Raw genomic sequence first — 21,200 nt, 5'->3', positions numbered from 1 at the left:
TTATCAGCCTTCAATCCCATCAATTTCCCCAACACCATTTCCCTACTAACACTAATTTTTTTCAGTTCCTCCCCTTCACTAAACCCTGTGTTCCCCAGCATTTCTGGTATGTTATTTGTCTCTTCCTTTATGAAGACAGAACCAAAGTATGTACTTAGTTGGTCAGCCATTTCTTTGTTCCCCATTATAAATCCTCGTTGCTGACTGTAAGGGACCTAAACTTGTCTTCACCAATCTTTTTCTCTTCACATACCTACAGAAACTTTTACAGTCAGTTTTTATGATCCCCACATGCTTAGTCTCACTCTTTTTCCCCATCTTAATCAACCGCTTGGTCCTCCTTTGCTGAATTCTAAACTGCTCCCAATCCTCAGGGTTGTTGTTTTTTTTAGCCAATTTGTATGCCTCTTTCTTGGATCTAAAACTATCTCTAATTTACCTTGTAAGCCATGGTTTGGCCACCTTTCCTGTTTTACCTTTGCAACAGACAGGAATAAACGATTGTTGCAGTTCACCCATGCACTCTTTGAATGTTTGCCATTGCCAATCCACCGTAATCCCTTTAAGTAACAAAGGCCTCAAGTGTATCTGTGCTCCTTCTCCAGAGATACCAGGGTGTGGACAAAACATGAAGAGAGGCAAGTCAAGTCTGCTGCCTGGACCAGTTAATGGCCACCTTAACCAGGCCCCAGATCAGTCCTATGAAGAGTCCCTCCAATCTGCACACCCTCTGAACTAGAGGTATATGCTCTTTTGAAACAAAAACATAAATAAATAAAATAAACTAATAACAGGGGTGAAGCCTCTGATAAGGCACTGTAACAAAAACAAAACTTTCAAAAGAAACTTAACCAATTAAATTAAAATGGTGTTCCTGAGGTTGACGACACATTCCAGCTTCCGGGGTACCCACCAGTTGCAGAAGACTGGACACCACATGCTCCTTCAGGAATTGCTACAGGGTGATATGCATGTAGAAATAGTGCCTGACAACTCATGGTGGGTAAAACTTTCTGTGGAGAGCCCTCCTTCTCCTCCCTCTTCATAAAGCATCCTCTTTGCAGCCTCAACTTCATTTGTTGGTCATATTGGAGACCAAGAGGCACAGCAACTGTAGCCCTATACCACTTGCAGGCTTGGTTTCTACATGAGAACAAACCCTCTGTCCTTCTGAATAGATGCACCAAATCACCAAAAGACCTCCAAAAGCAAGTCATAGTGCTTCCACAAATTTTGCCACAGTATACATAAGTCAAAAGCACCTCCCCTGCAAGTCCATATTCAGCTGAGAGTGATTAGCATATTGTGAGAACAAATTTAACAGGGGTGAATTGGCTCTGCTCTTTGTTTCACTCCTGAGTTGTTTATAACAGGGTTTGAATTTAAAAGGGAGGTGATATTACAAATTTAATATATATTTAACTGCCTATAGTAAACTTGGCCGTGAACAAGTAAAGTCAGAAAAAAATTATTCATGGAGTGTCCAGAAGCTGGTTTACAGCTGAAGGGTCTCAGTCTACAGTCACTACTGGCTCTGGGGTTTCTCACTGCAGACGGTGGTGTTGGTCTGGAATTCTTGTTTAAGAACTCTCGGTTTGCAGCAACAAGATCTTCTGGTGGGTCTTTCAAATCACAAACAGCTCAGCTTTGATAAGAGAGCTGGACCACGTGACCATTCGTTGCGAGCTCCACAGATTCTACGGAAGGAATTTTCTACTTTTGAAACTAAGTGCGGTGGCAGGCAGGTTCCACGACGCATATCCCGCTGCTTGGGATGCCAGGAAATTGCATCCAATTCCATGTTTAGATGTTCATTAATTATGCACAAGCAAGTATCTAACAAAATCACCTGGCAGGTTGGGAGCTCATTCATCCGGCACGCCGTTACCTGGTGAGGTCAAAGGTCCAGGTGTCATATTCAAATGCCACCGGAGCACATGCATCTCACTATCTCCAGCCCAGCTGTTTCCAGGAAACCGTTAGAGATGTCTGTGACCCAACAGAAGACGTATGCAAGCCAACTGAAGAAGGCAGCACCTCGCTTCAGCCACAATACCCTCCAGGGTATGTGCTTTACCCCAGGGATGGCTCCAGAAAGCACATCAGCCTCACCTCTCTGGTCTGCATTGCTATCGCAAAGGAAGTCAATGCGGCTGGCCAGGGCAACTGAAAAACCATTCAGTGTAGGAAGAGGCTGAAGGATTTCATCTGATCCGCCAGGGTATGTCATCCTCCAGTCATGGCATCATGTACTCAAAAGCCTACTCTCTACAGGGGTCTCACACAACCATTTTTGGGGGACACATATCACCACTGATTATCTCATAGAAACTTTCACATCACCGCCATCCCATCTATCATGCTGCACACAATCCATCCTCAGCCCCTTCTGGGGAGGGCACACCCACACAGGGGGCATGATTCTTTCCCAAACTCTGCTCCATCCCTTCTCATCACATGCCTTTCTTTTGTCTTCGCCAGGGCAAGCTTGCCCACAAGAGAAGGGAAAGATCCCAAGCTGGGGGAGGGACAGCCGCCATCGTAACCTCATGGAATTGAAAGAGGATGCCGCTGACATCACTGGGGAGGACAGGGATATCTCCTGTGGGGAAGGGGAGATGGAATTGTCTCAGCAACCGAGTACAGATCACACCATCATCAGCTCATCACATTCTGACAATTACAGTGAGTGACATGCAATCTTATATTCCTCATGCTCAACTTAAACTCCATTCTCTATCTTACAGGCACCAGCATAAGTCCCAGCCCCCAGACCACGTCTGAATAGGAAGCTGAGGAAGAACCATCACAGCGTTCACCTGCACCCTTCACCAGCGCAGAGACTCACACTTCAGTGGGGCATAGCTCTAGATTAGGCTCCAGCTCACCTACTGGAGAACACCTCACTGACATGTCCCGCAGCAGTTGGAAACAGGGTCAGCTCAGCCCAGGTTGCAGGCACTCAAGAGGGCTGCTGGAGACCAGAAACCAGCTCAATTCAAGTCAGATGATGAGCCTCTGCAAGCAGCCATCAACTGAATGCTGGTGATTTAACAAGGAGTGGCAGAACATCAGGAGAGATTCGGCAGTCACTCAGCAAACCAGAGCAAAAGATGGAGGAGTCCACGTTCTCTCTAATAGTGAGGCTTCAACATACCAGCGTCACAAAATCAATATGGGATGGTTGGGGATCACCGTGGACACCTTGGTCCAGCAGGTTTTGCTGGATTTATGCTCAGCCCTGGACTCGATGGCCACACACCCTTGACCTTGCTCCAGGTGCACTTTCTCCTCGAGGGCACCCACAGGGAGGATGAGTGTCCACTGGACACCCCTGGGTCTCTTAGGATCAAGGGTGTCCAGCAAGAAATTTTAAAATCACTTTTGGGATATGGGTGTGCTACCAGTGTGGAAAAGTTGTACTCTGTAAAAGCATTTGATGTTTATGTGAATGGCTTGGTTAACTAAGGCGTTGTGTATTTACATGGGAATTCTCTTATTTCAAGGATTACCCAACCTCCCACCCTCCCACTCAGTGACAGTTTCCCTCTGTGAGATTCACATTCATGTGATGTCAGTCTCAGTAAAGATAGTCTCCATACCGTTGTGTGACATCAGGAAGATGTGTTAAAATCTTTATTAGAAAAGTGTGATATATGCGCTTCTAACCCTTCTTCCTCAAGGAAGACCATTGTGTGATGGCAGCACATCAGCCTTGATTGATTAGTGACACTTATGTGTCCTAAGTGGTAGTGGAAAAGGACAAGGCATGGACTTGTTGAGGAGATCTCTAACCATGTCATCTCACTGTCTGCTGACAGTTTCTTAATTATGTGTTGAGTGCAGTTTCACTTCCCAGAACAAGCGCAAAGTCAATTGATTGAAAATCTCTTGAGATGAATGGGGATGTCACTGATGGCCATGAGGGCGGTGGCCATCTGCCCTTGCCTTCAATTTACTCCTCCTGGAATTTGGCAGCAATAAAAGTGTTAAGGGGATGTTTCCCACAACTTGTTTCCTCTATGGCGTTGGCAGCTTCAAAATGACCCTCATCACCCCCTTGAGGTTCCTGGGCCTCCTGATATTCATCCTCCAAAGGGTTTTCATCCTGCTCCATTTCTGCCAAGGGATCACCTCTTTGTAGTGCCAGTTTAGTGTGCTGGGATGTTCCCAGCACTGGAGTAGTCCCTTGCTGAGTCGAACAGCTTGGAGATGTCTTGTGGTGGCAGATCAGGCAAGCCATTGATGCCTCCAATCAATCATCCCAGCACATACCCACTGGGATGCAACAGTCACAGTTAAGGCTGCAAGCCATCTGTGTGGGTTCCCCTCCCATAATGATGGCATGATAGATGTGGCTGTGCAGGATTTTTAATTTTTCCTGATGTTGCAGAGAGCACCTTCATTTTGAGGCATCCTTGCAGTCTCCTCCATTGATAGGACTGCCAGCTGGACATTGCTGTGGGCCCTCTGATTGAGCCTTCTGCTTCCCTTGTCAGGCTGTCACCCTTAATTAGACGGGGATCCCAGAGACAGTTAATTGCTCACCTCTGAGAAGATCGCAACCAAACTTCAGCCATGACAACTTCTGGGTTCCCAGATGAGATCTGAGTGGACATCAGGCCACAACTCAACCTGGGAAATTTAGTCCTTGATCTATTCAGTTCTGTCAGGTTGTTCAGTTCAGTTCGATTACATGGCATGGGTGAAGCAAGTCAACTCCAACACTCCAACAGGGGAATGATGATAAGTGCAGCACACTGAAAAAGCATAAGAAACCTCATTCTTAAGAACAAGGAACAACTTGACTGACATAACATGCAACGAACTGGAAAACAGCTAGGCAGTGTTACTCCTTGCAGGGTAACTCAAGTTCACTTAGGGCTGGATTTTTTGGATGGCTGGATCTCACGCCCCATGACCCGAAAAGTCAATGTGAACGCATCCCCACTGATACCGGTTGCCCCACAGCTATTTAAATTGGCTGGAGTCAGGACTTCCACCCCTTACTCGGGCGTAAGTCCCACCTCATATATTGCAGAAATTCTGATTGGGTGGAAGCTCAGTAGTCCCAACAGTGTAGTGGCCAAGTCTGGAACTACAAGCAATCCCCAGATTCTAAGTCCCAGAGTCCAGGACCAGGAAAGTGCGGGTGGTCTCGTGGTGGGGAGGAGAGGGCAGGCAGGGTAGAGTAGGGTTTCGGGTCTGATGGAGAGATGGGTATGGGAGGGGAAGATCTTTGAGGGGGCTGGATGGCCGATGTGGAAAGAAGGCAGTTGAAGAAGGCACACACCCCCCCTCCCCACCAACCGACCAACATTCCTGACTGAGGTCTAAGCAGGGTGATTTCCCTGCTCCTGAATGCCTCCCACCTCTCTGAAACTAGAGGCCAAGAAAAAGCCCTTAAGTGGTCATTAATTACCTATGTATGGGCCTCAATTGAAACAACGGCTGGCCGGCAGGCTCAGGCTTCATCTGTATCACAGTAGACTAAGATGTGAAGAGGACACAAGGAGGCAACAAAGGGATATGGATAGGTTAAGTGAGTGGGCAAAGACCTGGAAAATGGAATATAATGTGGGGAGGTGTGAAATTTGTCCATATTATCTAAATGGTGAGAGATTGCAGAACTCTGACCTGCAGAGGGATCTTGGGGTCCTAATGCATCAGTCATAAAAGGCTAGTATGCAGGTACAGCAAGTAATTAAGAAAGGTAATAGAATGTTATCATTTATTGCAAGGGGAATTGAAAATAAAAGTAATGAGGTTATGCTTCAGTTATACATGGCATTGGTGAGACCAGATCTTGAGTATTGTGTACAGTATTGATCTCCTTATTTAAGAAAGGATGTAAATGGCTTGGAAGCAATTCAGAGAGAGTTTACTAAACTATTAACTGGATTGGGCGGATTGTTTTATGAGGAAAGATTAGGATTGTATCCACTGGACCCTAGAAGGGCGAGAGGCGACTTGATTAAAACATATAAGATCCAGAGGGGTCTTTACAGGGTCAATGTGGAGTGGGTGTTTCCGCTTGTGGGAGAAACTAGTACTAGGGGCCACTATTTAAAAATAAGATGTCGTCCACTTAAGACAGAAATGAGGAGAATGTTTTTCTCTCAGAGGATTGAGTCTTTGGAACTCTCTTCTTCAAAAGGTGGTGCAAGCAAATTGTTTGAATATTTTTAAGGCAGAGGTAGGTAAATTCTTGATAAGCAAGGAGAAAGGTTATCGCGGGTAGGAAGGAATGTGGAGTTGAGGTTACAATCAAATTAGCCATAATCTCGTTGAATGGTAAAGCAGACTTGAAGGGCTGAGTGATTTGCTCCTAATTCCTATGTTCATGTGTTCGCAAAATTGCAAACAGGTTAGGGCAGGTGTGATACAGAAAGGCCATCCAGAGAATTTTATGGGCCCTGCTCTCGCCTACAGACCAATCGGTTGGGGAGTGTAAAATTCAGCTCCTAGATTATTTTTAAACTCAGTGAACAGTCACAAATTCGTATCATAAAATTACAAGGTAATAAAAAATGTGGATTTGCAACAAGGTACCCACTCCTATTGAATTGGTCACAAAAGGTGTATATAACCATTCAGAAACCACTGTAACACTGGTGATGGAGTGTAAAGGAATGCTAAAATGGAATCACCATTACGTCCTTTCCTCTATTTTTCTGCAGTACCTTGGATGTCAGATAGCTAGAGAAACACATAGAGGACACACATCTGTGGAGAACTGCATGACCGCAGGGCGTCAAGCATGCCTGAAACAAATGGCAGTGGACTGATTACAGTAAAGTTACAAATTCCTGTTTATAGTGATTTGTATACTAACTTTTTTTCTAGTAGTCAATAGTATCTTGGTACTAGATGATGTCAAAGGTACATAATAAAATTTGGAGAATGTAAAAACTGAAGATCAAAATGGACCCATGGTGCAGTAGTTAGAAAGAAAAACCAGCTGGGAATATCCTCAACTTGGACTTCAATACAATTGCCCCAACTTCCACAAAAACCCCAGGAATGCCAATTAAACAGGATTTCTGCCGATGTTCCACTGAAGTTATGATGGCCAATTGAGAGACTGGCAACCGTATTATCTCACACTAAAAGCATTTATTTCATTAATCTTACAGAAATATAATTGGTTAAAAAATTGGCTGAGCAGTCCCTGTTTTTTGTGGCACTAAATGGTCTACTACACTGCCAATATTTTTTGGGCAGGGTGGTGCAGAGCGCACACACAAATCCATTCGGAAGTGCAGTATCTACCATGCTGTTGAAGATGGATGAACAGGTATCACACTTCAAGAGCATATGAAGGAAGGAACATTTTATTTAAATTAAGATTCTGTGTCTCTTGTACGGCCCATTTTCAATATCGCAAAGTACAATATTTTACTCACCATGTGCTGGAATCACACAGTACATGTGGTGCTATTCAAAAGGAAGGTCCCCTCAACAATGATATTAAAAGGGGTCAAGTAGTACTTAAGGATTAGTTGTTAACCTATCATTTCATGCTACTGGTTTACTTCTTTTGGTGGAAAGTTCACTTTGTCCGCTGAGAATAAATTCTATTGGTGTTGTGTTGTTGTTAAGCTGCCTCACTGATAATTTGGCTACATTCAGGGTGCTTGCATAGTGTTGCCTTCAGGGCTAGAGAACAAGGGAGAGCAGCGAGGTAGACACAACAGAGCAGGGAACAGCTAAGAGGATGAAGGACAAGGGCCCTATGCTGGAGGTCATAGCCAATCAGGGATCTTAAGGGAGTACTTCCACCTCAACTCTATTCAGAATTTCTGAGGCACCATCATAGAAACTTTCAATAAGCTGCAACTCCAGCCTTAAACCAGGGCAGGGACAGCATTGTCTATGGCCGTCAAGGTGATCTTAGTCCTTACTTTTATGCCACAGGTTCCTCCCAAGCTGCAGCAAGTGACAACGGTGATATATCCCAGTTCGCAGTACAACATTGTATAAGGAAGGTAACTGATGATCTCTCTACCACGAGGACCATTGACAACTGCTTGACAGGCTTCCCAGGATGCAAGGTGACATAGGTTGCACACATTGCTCTCTATCGCTAGCCTAATATTTTAATGCATGGAATTCCGCACCATCAATATACAACAGATCTGTGACACAGAGGCAGCATCTCATGCACATCTGTGCCCACTGTCCTGGCAGCAGTCATGACACTTTCATCGAATGTAGGTTTCTCCTCTCACCTAGCTCCTATATTTGAGCTAGTGCTTGCAAGTGTCAGATCAAGTGATGGTGCACCTTCGAAAAGGCTTGTCTCTTCTTATTCCACTGGCACATTTTTGGCAGCTGAAATAAAAGAGAGGGACAGGGTTAACTTGTGACATGAAGGTAAAGCGGTGAGGAAAGTTGGTGGTGTAAGCATCAGCAGCTGTGGGATGTGATAGATGTCAGAAGATACAAAGAGAATTAGGTATAAAGAAACACTACATGATGTTTCATTGCTAGTCACCAGAGCCTCAACTCTGTCCCTGCCCATGACAGCCAGCATCTTTTCTTAACAGAGGAGAGGGTGGGTGGGAAGCTCTTCCTCCTCCATTGCCTGTCTGTGGTCTTGAGTTATATATAAGAAAGAAGGAAGTGTGCCTGCGAAAGTCTTGTGAGGTGTTTACAGAATGTGCCTGACATGGTAAATAGTTGATGGTCAGTGTATAAGGTGTGGGTAAATGAGGATTGTAATAGTTTTGAATGTGTGAGTTTTTTTAAATTCACTTATTTATGGTATATAGGCACAACTAACAAGGTCAGCATTTGTTGCGTGTCCCAAACAGCCCTTGATAAGATGGTGATGAGTCAACATCTTGATCCATTACAGTTCACACAAAGTTACTTCCAAGGTGCTAGCATTTGTGTTAGTGCTTGACAGGCCATTTTGGAGGGCAGTCAAGAGTCAGCCATATTGCTGGGGGTCTGGAGTCACGTAAAGGCCAGACTGGGAAAGCACCACAGATTTCCTTCCCTGAAGAACATTTCAGTTGGAACCTTTTATTCCATAACATAACCACGATGCCACTGTAACAAAAACAGAATTACCTGGAAAAACTCAGCAGGTCTGGCAGCATCGGCAGAGAAGAAAAGAGTTGACGTTTCGAGTCCTCATGACCCTTAGACAGAACTAGGTGAATCCAAGGAAGGGGTGAAATATAAGCTGGTTTAAGATGTGGGGTGTGGGTGGGGGGAGAGAAGTGGAGGGGGGTGGTGTGGTTGTGGGAAAAACAAGCAGTGATAGAAGCAGATCATCAAAAGATGTCACAGACAACAGAACAAGAGAACACATAGGTGTTAAAGTTGGTGATATTATCTAAACGAATGTGCTAATTAAGAATGGATGATAGGGCACTCAAGGTATAGCTCTAGTGAGGGTGGGGGGAGCATAAAAGATTTTAAAATATTTAAAAATAATGGAAATAGGTGGGAAAAAGAAAAATCTATATAATTAATGGAAAAAAAACAAAAGGAAAGAGGAAGAAACAGAAAGGGGTGGGGATGGAGGAGGGAGGTCAAGACCTAAAGTTGTTGAATTCAATATTCAGTCCAGAAGGCTGTAAAGTGCCTAGTCGGAAGATGAGGTGTTGTTCCTCCAGTTTGCGTTGGGCTTCACTGGAACAATGCAGCAAGCCAAGGACAGACATGTGGGCAAGAGAGCAGAGCAGGGTGGAGTGTTGAAATGGCAAGCAACAGGGAGGTTTGGGTCATTCTTGCGGACAGACCGCAGGTGTTCTGCAAAGCGGTCGCCCAGTTTACGTTTGGTCTCTCCAATATAGAGGAGACCGCATTGGGAGCAACGAATGCAGTGGACTAAGTTCGGGGAAATGCAAGTGAAATGTTGCTTCACTTGAAAGGAGTGTTCGGGCCCTTGGACGGTGAGGAGAGAGGAAGTGAAGGGGCAGGTGTTACATCTTTTGCGTGGGCATGGGGTGGTGCCATAGGTGGGGGTTGAAGAGTAGTGGGTGATGGAGGAGTGGACCAGGGTGTCCTGGAGGGAATGATCCCTACGGAATACCGACAGTGGGGGTTGAAGGGAAGATGTGTTTGGTAGTCACATCATGCTGGAGTTGGCGGAAATGGCGGAGGATGATCCTTTGAATGCGGAGGCTGGTGGGGTGATAAGTGAGGACAAGGGGGACCCTATCATGTCTCTGGGAGGGAGGAGAAGGCGTGAGGGCGGATGTGCGGGAGATGGGCTGGACACGGTTGAGGGCCCTGTCAACGACCGTGGGTGGAAAACCTCGGTTAAGGAAGAAGGAGGACATGCCAGAGGAACTGTTTTTGAAGGTAGCATCATCGGAACAGATGCGATGCAGGCGAAGGAACTGAGGGAATGGGATGGAGTCCTTACAGGAAGCGGGGTGTGAGGAGCTGTAGTCAAGGTAGCTGTGGGAGTCGGTAGGCTTGTAATGGATATTGGTGGACAGTCTATCACCAGAGATTGAGATAGCGAGGTCAAGGAAGGGAAGGGAAGTGTCAGAGATGGACCACGTGAAAATGATGGAGGGGTGGAGATTGGAAGCAAAATTAATAAATTTTTCCAAGTCCCGACGAGAGCACAAAGCAGCACCGAAGTAATCATCGATGTACCAGAGAAAGAGTTGTGGAAGGGGGCCGGAGTAGGACTGCAACAAGGAATGTTCCACATACCCCATAAAGAGACAGGCATAGCTGGGGCCCAGGCGGGTACCCATAGCCACACCTTTTATTTGGAGGAAGTAAGAGGAGTTGAAGGAGAAATTGTTCAGTGCGAGAACAAGTTCAGCCAGACGGAGAAGAGTTGTGGTGGATGGGGATTGTTTGGGCCTCTGTTCGAGGAAGAAGCTAAGGGCCCTCAGACCATCCTAGTGGGGGATGGAGGTGTAGAGGGATTGGACGTCCATGGTGAAGAGGAAGCGGTTGGGGCCAGGGAACTGGAAATTGTTGATGTGACATAAGGTGTCAGAGGAATCACGGAGGTAGGTGGGAAGGGACTGGACAAGGGGAGAGAGAAGGGAGTCAAGATAACCAGAAATGAGTTCTGTGGGGCAGGAGCAAGCTGACACGATCGGTCTACCGGGACAGTTCTGTTTGTGGATTTTGGGTAGGAGGTAGAAGCGGGCCGTCCGTGGTTGGGCGACTATCAGGTTGGAAGCTGTGGGAGGAAGATCCCCAGAGGAGATGAGGTCAGTGACAATTCTGGAAACAATGGCTTGATGTTCAGTGGTGGGGTCATGATCCAGGGAGAGGTAGGAGGAAGTGTCTGCGAGTTGACGCTCAGCCTCCGCGAGGTAGAGGTCAGTGCGCCAGACAAGGCTATGCCACTGTAACCTATTAATTCTGTCAGTGAAGTGAGTTGAAGTGATTAAAGGGGAATAAAGGGAAGTGGAATAGGTGAGTCTATGAGTCTTGCAATCAGTCAGGCTGTAAGCGATGGAGGTCTAAACAATGAGTAAGAAACAGTATTCTTACCTTGACAATGTTAGTGAAGTCACTGCAGCCATGAACTAAGTGCTAAGCTCCTGCCATTAACATACTCTGTGGTCTCTTCCCATTGCTGGCATAGTGGATGCCTGGAGGGTCTCCTGCCACCTCAGGAGAGGAGGATCTGCCACTTTTTGTCCGCTTTTTGCATCAGTGCCTCCATGGCCACATGCGTGAACAATGGGGCCAGATTCTGCAATCCCAATGTGGGGCCCAAGTTGCTTTAAAAATGGCGGGCAGGTCCTGTATCTGGAATTCCTGCACCCATTTTCATTGGTGCAGGAAAGGAGATTGGTCTGGAGCTGACACGCAGTGCAACGGACGCCAGGCAAGCCAGTAAGAGGACTGCTGAAGCAGTCACTTCACAGTTTTCAGGGCATGGTGCACTTTCAGAAGGCTGCATACACCACACCAACTGCATTCGGGAACATTGTGGGAGGCTACTCAGAAGTGTGGGAAAATTCTGAAAAGTATGCAATAAGGATACTTTTGCTGTACTGGAGCAGAAAAGCATAAGGGAAAGTCCTGATTTGCACAAGGGAGGGGTTAGGGGAGGAGTCAGGGGTGTGCTCCCTGAAAAATAAGGTCCTATGCACAAATTTTCCACCAACGGGGCATCAATCAATTCAGCAGGCTTAAAAAAGCTTTACCTCAAGCAATTAAGTCTGCCACTGGACATGGGTGCAACTCCCTCACACCTGCAGGTCATTCAGAAAGAGCAGCTGTCGCCTCGAACATCATAATGAAGGGTCCCGAGGCAGAAAGAGACACAACCTCAGCACCAATAAGGGGAAAGAGCTAAGAATATCCTGAACACAGTGTGTACTGCAACAGGCTCGCCTACCTGGAGATGTTTGAGTGACAGTGCAGAAGACTTAGGCTGACCAGGGAGATAATTACTGACCTCTGTACCTTCTTTAATGATGAATTGGCCCATAGAACAGCTCATTGATAGGCCCTTCTGACAGCACTGAAGGTGACCATGTGCCTCACATTCTTTGCCTTGGGCTCATTTCAGGGCTCTGCTGCTGACCTCTGTGGGATCTCTCTGTTGGCTGCTCCCCACTGCACAGTTAACACACCATAGTGACCCACTAAGTGCCCAAGGTGATATGGTGTCCTGCAGTTGCGGGCACTCCTACACAGGCTTTGCTGCCTCGGAGGGGCCTTATATGCAGCTGCGCTGCCTGCATCTCAGCAGGGGCAGCTGTCGTCAATGGGTCCAAGATCATAGATGCTCCCTCTGTCACAGGGGCTAAGGATGCCAAGGATGGTGAAGTTACCTCATTCTGCATGGTTACCTCAAATTTCCACTTCTGGAACATCATCAGCCCTTGGTATGCCCGCCTGTCGTCTGCTGCTGCAGCGCAGCTAGCATCCCCTCTAGCCATCTTTGAGACACCTGCAAGAATGTCTTATTCAGGATGCTCAGCTCCTTGCAGACTCCACAGAGTTCAGCAGTCAGGCTCTGAACTTATTGGTCCAGGCTATGGAGAGAACCATGCATCCTGTGAAGGACATCAACATTGCTCCTGCATGCAGTCCAGGTGCTACCGCATGTGGCTCTTCATGAGGTTGGCCACATGGGTGGAATTCTTGAGTTTGAAGTTCCAAGACAGGATCAAGCTCATTTGCAGTGTGGGCTCCTCCTTTCGCAGTTTGTGAGCTCGCAACGTTTCAAGAAACCCTGACAGATGGCCACACATCTGCTGCTGCAGGTCCAAGTAATGAGCCCCAATTTGCAACTCCTGAGGCCCTACCTCACTGCCCCAAGGAACATCCCTGCGACTGTCCTCCCCCTTTCGAGGGGGGACAATCCACAGATGCCTCTGACACCTCCTCCTTCACACTACTGCTGTGCTCCTCACCCAGTGTCACTGATTCGAATATCCACCGAGATGCATGTATCTGTGCTGGGGCCTGGTGAGCTAATCTGGTGTGGCGATGCTTCTTCAGGTATGTTTCCCTCTTCCTGATGTCCAAGACTCTCTGAGGCTCCAGGGGTTGGGAATACAATGCTGGGACCTGAGTGAGACACAAAAAGGCTTATGAGAGGTAGGCATTGAAACCCTCATCTTTCCTCATTGACGGGATATTCCACTAAATTCAGTGCTCAGCATCCTGTCAAACTGGGTTTTCCTCGCAGATCCAGTGCCACCCTTCCATTTTCCAAGCAACCATCCCAACCCACACCATTCCCTCACGATCCATCACTGTGACAGCCATTCTCATAAATGCCTCTTCCATGACCACATAGATCTGGAATGGGAGATTTGACATCACCAACACGCTCTCGTGATGTCCCCTGGCAATCTCTTTTGCCACCTCCACAGTCTTTACTGATCTCAGTATTGGCATCCCAACCCTGATCCTCTCCCTCTCATAGGCTTTGAGCGCTAGTTTCTCCTGCAAAGACAGGAGGGAGAGGAAGATGGAGTGGTGGACTGCTGCATGGTGAAGGAAAGCTCTTCCACCTGGTTTGAGACAGCATTTCTTCTTCAGTCGTCTTACTAATCCTGGGAGGGACACCAAATAGCTGAAAGTCATACTCACCTTGCCATAACTTAGCAGGTCACTGAACCTCTTCCAGTATTGCACCATGTTCAGCAGTACTTCCCTGAAGTGCTCATCCCCACTGGAATCTAAAGCTTTGCTCTCTTGGTTAGCGCCGGGTACAGCTTGAAGTCTGCTGAGTGGAGGGTGTCCCTCCTTTCACTGACCATTTGCACCAGAATATCCAGGTCTTGGTCGCTGAAGCATGGAGCTGATGTGTCCCAGCTGTCCTGACTGTTTCCTGGCATTCTGGAATTGGAGTAGATGAAATTCATGAGCATGTGTGTTGGCCATGTATGTGGACTTAATGACATGATAGCAAGAGGATGGTATTATATGGTCTGATATCTCAGCAATGTGTACGCGTTTGGTGTCCTCACTGTCACTGTGCGATCATGCATGTGTTGACACTGTGCAACATTGTAAGGTGCCAGAGCTCAATGAAGGACACTCATGCCTTGGGATCAACTAAGGCTAGGAGCAGCCAGGGGAATTCTCAATGTTTGCCCTCCTCTGTTGAGGTTGTAGGAAGAGGGCGAATGTGAGGGGTTGCAGAATTGAGGTTTGAGTGTGGGTGGCTGCCCCTGAACTTGGCAGTTGTGCAACCTTGGAGAGCTGTGCTTTGATCTGCTACATGTTCACTTGACAGAATACAGCCACTTGCAGGGGGGAGCAGAGAAAGGTTTGACTAACAGACTCAGAGCTGGGTCTTCTCAGGCAGCAGAGCAAGAAATTAATGGAACATACTATGGGTTGGGAGTTTAGTAAGGGTTCCTTCATGCTGGGCCAACTTTTACAGGGGTAACAAACGATTAGCCAGCAATGACATCAGCAATGACAGTAAATACTCACAGGTTGAAGTTCAGCCAGCACTTCCAGCAATAATGAAAAGTTCAGTACAGACCTCCTGATTCTTTTTGCGGCACAAAAATGGCGATGCAGGCAGGCCTCGAAATGGGATGTGCCTGTCTATGCTCCGACACTTTTTCTTCCCCCGATTGCACCTCCGTGCTGGCATGGGAGACAGCAAACCCAACTCCAGCCCATTCCTGCCTGCCCCTGGTGAAAGTCACGCTGGCTGGCACTGCTGGGTAGGAGGCAGGAACATGTCAGGAAATTTCCTGACTCCCAATTTCCAATTCAAACATGAAAATCCAGCCCTTTGTGTTCTTTCAGCACTTGGTCCAATCAAATTGCCGCTTACAACATCTTTTCCTGGTATTTGTAGGAAGAAGGCACCTCCTCTTTATGGGGTGCTGGCTGACCAAAAGCGGCATTGTAAACATCCAACTTCCACACTAACAGATATGCAGCTAATGAGTATTTTGAGTAGCGCTGGCTACATGCCTACAAAATTAAAATCATTAGGCAGCTTGAACATTATGTGCTGCCTCAGTAAATAGGAGCAGACTCATGCAATTCATGTCATCTCTCACTGGGAGCAACATGATTTCCAAGCCCATAATGCTAATAAACATTTAAATAACTTTTCACCTATAATAATAAACAACATTTACCTTTCTTCTTCAATCCTAGCCTTCAAGGTGTTTATTTTCTCAAAACAATCCCTCTCTTTTGAAAGTGAATTAATTATCTGTCCTTGCATCTCTGAAAGTATACCCTAATAAGAAAAGATATGAAGAATATCAACAAAGCTTAATTATAAACATTAGTAATAATGATGGAATTATTCAACCATTAAAATTAAAATAACAACTACACAGAATTCAGACTGGAGTAGTTTGAGAAGATTGGGTCTTGGGATCTGTACTTAAGACTAAACTTTTATACTACATATTTATTGTTATAATTAAGTCCAAAATATTATAAAATATGAGGGAAGAAAATAAATGAAGAAATTGTCAAGGAGGAGAGGGCTGCACAAACGGCCAGAGGCAGAAAGCCAAATGGTGCAAGAGGGGATGTATAACCAGAGGAAGCTGCAGAGATAGAATAGGGTGAGGCTATCAAGAAATTTAAGATGAGATCAAGGATTGTTAATTTACGGTGTTGGGGAAACAAGGAGTCAATGTGAATCAGTGAGGATAACAGTTATTAGTATTTAGAACCACAGAGAGTGGTTGAAGGGTACAGGGTAGATGCATATGAGAGAGATATGAATAGAAGGTTACGATGATAAGTTTAGTTGTGGAGAAATGAGAGGAGGCTCAACTGGAACAATACTGCCGGCATGGACTTTTGGGGCAAATGACCAGTTTCTGTATTGTATATCCTATGAATGTAAACTTAATGTATGTTTTGTATGTAAACTTATGTATGTTATGGCCAGTAGGCTTGAACAAGCTACGAGTTTACAGAGAATGAAGAATGGAGAAAGTGGCACAAAGGAAATTGAAGAAATTGAGTCTTGCGATGACAAAAGAATGGATAAGCGATTCAGCACCAGTGGAAATGAAATGAGGATGTTATGAAGTGTAAGTAAGTGCACATGATGATCGATAAAATGTGGTGTTTAACATTTAACTCTTCATTGAATAATGTTTCGTATGTATTAGCTCAGCCAGAGCAGGTGGGTGAGAAATAAAATTTTAGGTAGGGAAACAAAGATGATAGCTTCAGCCTAGCTGTTGTTCAGTTAGGATGAAATTTTAACTTCTCCGTGATTGAGGCATGATTTTTAGGTTGGCACGTAGGTGTGATCGGTGGGCTGGGGAACGAATCGCCGCCCACAATCGGCCCCCGGCTGCGATTTCATGCTGGCTGGCCAACACTTCTGGGGTGGGGCCAGGCGATTACGTAAGCGCGAGTGCAGGAGAACGCAGAATGAAAGCTCCCTGAAGGCAGAGGGCTGCCTCAGGGAGCTGAAGAATTTAAAAGCAATAAATAAAGATCTTAAAATCCAGAAAATAATGTCCACAGATCAGAATAAGTCACCTGAACATATACATGATGAAAATTCTGTCCATACATTTTGTATTATTTAATAATGGAAATCTCATCCTGCCCTTGGATGACGCTTCATCAAAAATGGCAGATTCGCCCGTCCACCAACCGTAAGGTTGGACCACAAAAAATCGGGGACAATTGGAACTTTAATGGGCTTGGTTGCCCCCTTAATTGTCGGCGGGTGCGCTTCCGACTTTCATGCGCCTTGTGGATTTGGTCAGCCCGGCAAATACCACCTGAAGTATCATAACACGATATAGTGTCAATCATAACCCAATGCTAGCAATCCAAGAACAGAAGAAACACCCTCTTGAAAGTGATTAGGAAATACTTCAATTCTCTGATAACCCATGTTAGGAATGGATAATGGTAAGAAAACCTACGTGGACATCAATTAAGAGTATCAGCTGAAAAAGTGGCAGATATAAGTGGAGCAAAACTCAAAGAAATGAATGTACTAATACAAGACATGTACAGCTACAGAAAATGAACATAGGAAATGAATATACAAATACAAGAAATGAATATAAGAAATTTACATACAAATACAAAGATAAATGTAAGAAATAAACACAGAAATAAAAGGGGGGAAGATACCCCCTTGCTGCCCAAATACCTTTCCCTCTGCGGGTCATCCGCACTGTTCCCGTCCCTGTAATGGCCGCATCCAATCGTGCCCTCTGGTAATGCCTGCTCCTGCCCTCCCCAGCACTCTACACCTCCCTCTCTCCCCATTATGGCCGTTTCCACCTGACCCAATACACGCCTCACCCTCCTCGGTACTCAATGCTGCCAACCCACTGTGTCCTAACCTCCTCCTGATCACCGAGTCCCTTCAAGAGGGTGTTTCTTCTGCTCTTGGATTGCTGTCCTTCCGACTGCATATCCTCCTTGGTAAGAATGAGCAGCTCATGAGAGGTGTGGTTGGAAGAGCGACAAGCAGCCCTTCTGATCGCATCTCTCATGAGCCCAAGAGATTTAGCAAATGGGAGATCAGGAAAAGCTTCTTGAGTAATGTAACAGCTGCACTCATCCAGGCAAGTGGAGAATATTCCATCACACTCCTGACTTATGCCTTGTTGATGGCAGCAGGCTTTGGGAAATCAGGAGGTGAGTAACTCACTGGAAAATTCCCAGCCTCTGACTTGCTCTTGTGGCCACAGTATTTATATGGCTAGTTTAGTTCAGTTTCTGGTTGATTGTAACCCTCAGGATGTTAATAGTCGGGGATTCAGTGATGGTAATGTCATTCAATGTCAAGTGGAGATTCTCTTGTTGGATATGTTCATTGCCAGGCACTTGTGTTCTGTGAATGTTACTACAAGAGTCAAGGCTCCCTCAACTCTTCTATCCCAATCCCCAGCTCCTCATATGGTTGTTGGGAAACAGGGAATACTCTCTGCAGAGGAGGCTTCAAACCCCTCTGAAGGATCCTCAGACAGAGCTCCAGCACAGATACAATGAGGGCCACCTCTACACAAGAAGAATCACTGAGCAGGTCATAAACCTGCTAAAAATGCAATTCGAAAGCTTTGATCACTCTAGAGGGACACTCCAATACTCGCTTGCTAAGACACCCCGGATGGTCAAATGTGTGCTGTTTGCTGCACAACATGGCGTAACAGAGGGGAGTGGCACTTAAGAAGCAAGAGAGTGAAGGGGGCCCCATTTCCTTGGAGAAGGAAGAAGAGAAGAAAGAAGAAACTAAGGCAGAGGGTGAAGAGGTCAGGGCAGTCTGGGGCCACGGACGATGAGTCGCGGGGTGGAAGACAGAGACATGCTACAGAACGGGCTCAAAGGCGTGCTGAAGAGTCAATGCACGCCACTATAGTCACAAAGGACCCCCTAACTCAACAGCAGTTCAGGTGAGGGACCTCTGAGGAGACTGTGACAAAACACATGCCTGGCACTGGCCAAAGCCCAAGCTGTTACGGGGACGGCAATCAAGCCAATATTCTTCCAAAGACAGTCGGCACATTTAAAAGGTCTACTGGCTGCAGTCTCCATGGGCCTTGGTGAGTACTTGATGACCTCTCTACATATACTGGTTAACAGTTAATGTAAATAGCATGCATATCATTGCATAAAACATTTTGTTTACATTTACAAATGCTTCCAAAAGTTTTCTTCTACACCTATGTGTTTTACACACCCCAGTGTCTAAATCAGTAAATGGGACAATATGGTGTCCTCCGCACCTGGACACTCCTATGCAGCTTTCCCCTTGTTGCCTCAGGGGAGGTGGAGGCAGCCTGCTCGTGTCTTTGGCTTATACGGCTGTGAGGACTGTTGTGGTCGGTCTTGTCATGCAGGCACCCATGGGGGTTCTTCCTGTGACCACACTGCCTGCATCTCTACAAGGGCAGCCATCATCAATTCATCCCATCCCACAGGTGTGACCGCTGACAGAGGGGCCGAGGGAGCCAAGGATGATAAGATTCCTTTAGTGCACAGAAGCTTGGCCCTCCTCCGTGGTCTCAGCCCCTTGTGTGGTTTCCCGCTGGCTTGAAGGGGTATGCTGCTAGGTTACAACTGGTACCCACTCCATCCACGACTGAGTCCTTGGGAAATTATCCTGTTCAGGGCCCCTAGCTCTGTTCTCACTCCAAGTACAGAGCCATGCACTCTGTGCAGAAGTTCTCATTGCTCTTGTATGCACTCCAGATGCTACCACATGTGGTTCGCCATGAAGTTGGCCACTCTATCATGGGTGGAGCTCATGTGCTCAAGAGCCCAACACATCACCTCCATGAACACCTCCATCCACAGAGCATAAGTTCTCAACGGTTCAGGAAACTCTGCCAGATCACCACATATCTGCTGCTGCAGTTCAAATACTGATCCTCAGACTGAGACTACCGAGGCCCTACCTCATTGCCCCGCAAAGCATCACACCCAATGCTCATAAATCTAATTCCGTGCATGTAACCTTTGATTTGCAAGTATCTGTGCTGATGCTTGGAGAGTTCTTCTGGTTTGACGGTGCTTCCTCGGGCATGGTTCCCTCTTGCTCAGCAACTTGTGGTGGGATCACACCCCTGGGCTCTGTGAGAAGAACAAAAGAAACTTATGTGAGGAAATCATGGAGACACTTCTCATTTCTCATTGACATTTCTCAAAACTGCATCCAGTGCTCTGCTTGTTGTCAGTCTAGGTTTACCCAAGCATCATTCAGTTACGATAAAGGCAAAATACTGCAGATGCTGGAAATCTGAAACAAAAACAAAAAATGCTGGAAAAACTCAGCAGATCTGATAGCATCTGTGAAGAGAAAGACAGAGTTAATGTTTTGAGTCCATATTACTTGGAGAAGGCCAATTCAGGCATCAGGGATGGAGGCAGCAGCCCCAGCATGAGGCGGTAGCGATTATTTGGCAGACTACCTGAAGGAGTGTTGGATCAAGGCATCCCTGGTGCCCTGCCTCCCTGGAGGTTACAGAGGTCTGCCTCCACACCCTCAGCGTTCTCTTCTGTCTCACAACTGGATTCACCATCTGTGGCCTGTGCAGCTATGTCGACATCCTCTTCATCCAGTGAGTCCCCCCTTGCAAGTGCCAGATTGTGGAGAGCACAGCATGCAACCACTATCAGTGATACCCACTTTGGGGGGTATTGTAGTGCTCCCCCTGAACGGTCCAGGCATTGGAAGCGAGTCTTTAGAAGGCTTATGGTCCTCTCTATCACCACCCTTGTGGAGGCATGGCTCCTGTCATACTGTTGCTTTGCCTCTGTTCTTGCGTGGCAGAGAGTGTCATGAGCCACCTTTTCAAGGGATAGCCCTCGTCACCCAACAGCCATCCAGCTGGGCTGGAGCACTGAAAAGCCTCAGCACCTGGGAGTGTCTCAGGATGTATACATCATGGGAGCTGCCAGGGTACCTTGCACAGACTTGCAGAATATTGTCACACACTCTCTGCATGCTCATGGAGTGTAATCCCTTCCTGTTAATAAAGGGATCTAGCTAACCCACTGGCGCCTTGATGCTTGTATGCAGTTGATTGCACCCTGGATGCGAGGAAACCCAGCAACCAGAGTGCAATTGCCTCTTGCTTGCTCAGCCTGACTGGCCTCATCAGTACGGAAATGAATGGAAGTCAATACCCACCTGAACTGAGCTTCTGTCATCAGCTTGACGCAACTATGGACAGCTGACTGGGAGACTCAACAGAGATCCCCCACTGACCCCTGGAAAGAGCCAGAGCCATAAAAGTTGAGAGCCACTATGACTTCAGAGCCACTGGCAT

This window comes from Carcharodon carcharias, chromosome 9 (genome assembly GCF_017639515.1).
Source record: "Carcharodon carcharias isolate sCarCar2 chromosome 9, sCarCar2.pri, whole genome shotgun sequence".
Classification (NCBI taxonomy): domain Eukaryota; kingdom Metazoa; phylum Chordata; class Chondrichthyes; order Lamniformes; family Lamnidae; genus Carcharodon; species Carcharodon carcharias.
Note: the sequence above shows the minus strand (reverse complement) of the source record.